Source organism: Oncorhynchus mykiss, chromosome 8 (genome assembly GCF_013265735.2).
Source record: "Oncorhynchus mykiss isolate Arlee chromosome 8, USDA_OmykA_1.1, whole genome shotgun sequence".
NCBI classification, from domain to species: Eukaryota; Metazoa; Chordata; class Actinopteri; order Salmoniformes; family Salmonidae; genus Oncorhynchus; species Oncorhynchus mykiss.
Window position 1 is genome coordinate 55,782,477 of NC_048572.1, and position 4,004 is coordinate 55,786,480.

Consider the following 4,004-nt stretch of genomic DNA (forward strand, 5'->3'; position numbering starts at 1 on the left):
CATCGCTACAACTCCCGTACGGGCTCGGGAGAGACGAAGGTTGAAAGTCATGCGTCCTCCAATACACAACCCAACCAAGCCGCACTGCTTCTTAACACAGCACCATCCAACCCGGAAGCCAGCCGCACCAATGTGTCGGAGGAAACACCGTGCACCTGGCAACTTTGTTTAGCGCGCACTGCGCCCAGCCCGCCACAGGAGTCGCTGGTGCGCGATGAGACAAGGATTTCCCTACCGGCCAAACCCTCCCTAACCCGGGCGACGCTAGGCCAATTGTGCGTCGCCCCACGGACCTCCCGGTCGTGGCCAGTTGCGACAGAGCCTGGGTGCGACCCCAGAGTCTCTGGTGGCACAGCTGGCGCTGCAGTACAGCACCCTTAACCACTGCGCCACCCGGGAGGCCCCGGGGGGCTCTCACCTTTCGAGTGCTCCGTGGGTTATCAACCCCCGCTCTTCCCGGAGGAAGAGGTCAACATACCCTCGGGCCAGATGTTCGTCCGCCGATATCGGCATCCCTGGAAGAGAGCTCGATCCACTCTTCTCAAGAAAACCTCCAGGTATCGTCAACCGGAAGACTGCCACCGGACCACGGCTCCCCGCTATCGTCTTGGGCAGAGGGTATGTCTGTCTACTCGGGATCTGCCCCTCCAGGTAGAGTACTGCAAACTTTCCCCCAGTTTTATCGGCCCTTTCCCCATACTCAAGATCCTTAGCCCCTCTGCTGTTCATCTTCTGTTGCCCCACACCCTCCGTATACATCCCACATTCATGTATCAAGGATTAAACCTCTGTCTCACAGTCCTGTCTCCTCTTTCCCTCTGCCGTTCTGTACCTCTTGACACTGCCCTGGATTACTGACCCCTGCCTGCCCTGAGCCTGCCTGCCGTTCTGTACCTTACATACCCTGCCCTGGATTACTGACCTCTGCCTGCCCGGAGCCTGCCTGCCATTCTGTAGTTTACAGACTCTGTCCTGGATTACTGACATCTGCCTGCCCCCGAATTTTGTTATTTTGAACTGTCTGTATCTGGGTCTTATCCTGATGTCTGACAATAGGTGAACTCCAATCAAGTTGTAGAAACATCTCAAGGATGATCAATGGAAACAGGATGCACCTGAGCTCAATTTCGAGTGTCATCCCAAAGGGTCTGAATACTTACGTAAATAAGGTATTCCTGTTTTTTATATTTAAGACATTTGCAAACATTTCCAAAAAATCTGTTTTTGGTTTGTCATTATGGAGTGTTGTGTGTAGATTGATGAGGAAAAATATATAATTTAATATATTTTAGAGTAATGCTGTAACGTAACAAAATGTGGAAAAAGTCAAGAGGTCTGAATACTTTCCGAATGCACTGTATATTCCAGCATTTGGGATTTGAGATCAACTGTCACCTTCAAATTTGAGGGTATTTCATATATATTTTTACCGTTTAGAAATGAAAGCACTTTATGTACATGATCTAATCCCCTGATTTTAAGGTGTCGTAAGTATTTGGACAAATTCACTTATAGTGTATTACGTTTAGTAAAAAGCTTAGTATTTGATCCCATATTCCTAGCACACAATGACTACATTGTTTTGGTTGTGTTTCAGATTAAATTGTGCCCAGTAGAAAGGAATGTTCAATAATGGATCGTGTCAATTTGGAGTGACTTTTATTGTAAATAAGAATAGCATATGTTTCTGAAGACTTCTAAATGAATGTGGGTGCTACCATGAAAAAAATGGTAACCTCCCCTGTTATTGGTAACGGTGAGAGGTTAGCATGTTTTGAGGGCATGGTCTTTGTGCATCTGTAACTCATTTAAATTGGGGGACTAGATGCATAAAGTGCTTTCATTTCTAAACCTAAAATAAAAGGTGACTTTCTGTACTGTTGCCTCGCATACAACAATTGATCTCAAATCCAAAACGCTGGAGTATAGAGCCAAATTAAACGTTTTCGCTTCACTGTCCAAATAAATGCACCAGGGAGTGTATGTCGAGTCAACATTTCTTCAAATTGTAAGTGTAATTTTATTTTGAGATCTGCGTTTTGTGGTAAATGGCAATCCAAGCCCGACAGCATACATCCTTGTTAGATTAGTCAATAACATATATTTTGTGTGATAATCCTGTATGTGTTGTGTTCCATATCCATTACCTAGTTCAGGTCTCCATTGACTCTGCCCTACCCAAGATCCTGGTTGATACAGTACTGCATCACATTACTGCATCAGATGAGGTCTTCCAAAACCATGATTATACTGCAGTTAGTCAATCAACAACCAAATATTTAATCGCATAGGTATAGCCATGATTTTAAATCTGATTATTGATGATGCAAATACGTTCTATGCAGTAAAGGCTTTAGCTAATCCACTCCCTGTACTCCATGTCATGTGCTTAAGAGACTGGCTTTACTGCCAATCTTCAGTTATGAACATTCTATCATTAATAAACTCGAAGAGAACAGAGGATTAGTTCCGGATTTGATCACCCTCACAGCTATCCTCCAATCACAATTATGCACATTTGGAAACTTTTTTTGCTAAAAAAAAAGAAGTTTTTTGTTCGTCCAGAAGAAACCAGTGAAGATAGTACAGTTGTTTAGTAATGAGTTTAGAAACTCTGTGAAACCAGTCTGTCAAAAGTTGATAGCTCATGCCTAAATTCTCAAACAATAATTCCAACCACAAAACGGGCCTAGCTAACATCTAAATATGAGTTTTTTAAAACTTTGTTATACATTCTAATTCTATTTGAGGCTCAACAAATGTTAATATTATTTCTGTCACGAACCGGCTCAAAGCACGTAACAAACAAGGAGACAACATGGAGATAGGGAATAACAAAATATATTTATTTAACTAAAGTAAACTAAATATAATTAACAATGGTGTGTGTGTATTCAGTAATCAGTAGTGTAAGTGAGTGGTTGCGTGCATAAATGTGATAATGAGGGGTGTTGAAAGGTGCCAACGCAAACAACCACAAATAACCAAAAACAGCCACAAAAACGCCACAAAAATTCCACAACCAAAATCTGTCTGCATGGAGAGTCGCCTCAATGCTCAGTAAACAACGGACCTGATCAGACAGCTCAGAGCTTCTGCTCTTTTCTGTCCATAAGAAACAAATGGATTGGTGGAAGAGGCAGGGCAGGCCAGGAGCAAGGAAGGAGGGTGTGGTCAAGCAAGGCATCCCCCGAGGCTAGATGCCCTAAGGTTTTTATCAGAACGGGCGTAGATTAGTTTCACCTTTTTCTTTTCCCGACATGAGTTTGTGGTGTTTACTTTAAAAAATATTTATTGTTTTTAAATAATAATAATAAAAAAAAAAAAAAACATCATTAAAATTATAGCTCACAACTGTGCAGGAGGAGAGGGGTGGGGGAGCTAAGGAGTGCATTCACATATATCTACACACTTTCATATACACACAATTGATTGCATTTAAAAAAATAAAAAAGTTTACTTTTTCCTTTAAAAAAAAATATTATTTTTCCTGAATTTTTTTATATATATTTTTTTTTCTCCTTTCTCCCCTTTCCTCCCTTCTAGGTCAGTTTTAGCATTATGGACATGTGTATCTGTGGTCCATTTGGTCTGTCCCACGGCTCCCTTTCAGTGATGGGTTGTGAGTGGCTCTGTTGATGAACTTCTGGCCAATGATTGACTCTCTATTGTTGATTGATGTCAGCCCAGATATGCTGTTAACGTAGTGATTGCTGATGTATCTTAGTAGTCTGTAAGCCATTTTTATTGTCATGTTTTGGACTATCTGTAGCCGATTCATCTGCTGTGGTGAAGCTGTTACCCTCAATGAATGGGGAAGAGGTGTATTTATCCTGGGACACACCCGGGCCCAGGTGTGTCCCATTTCACTGACGACCCTCCCGGCTCCACCCACCGACATCCTATTAAGGAAAACAAGAGCAAAGAGAAAGAATTCGGCAGACAGAGTGGGAGGGTCGTCACAATTTCCAACAACCAATGAGCAACTCTGCTCTAAATCCAGC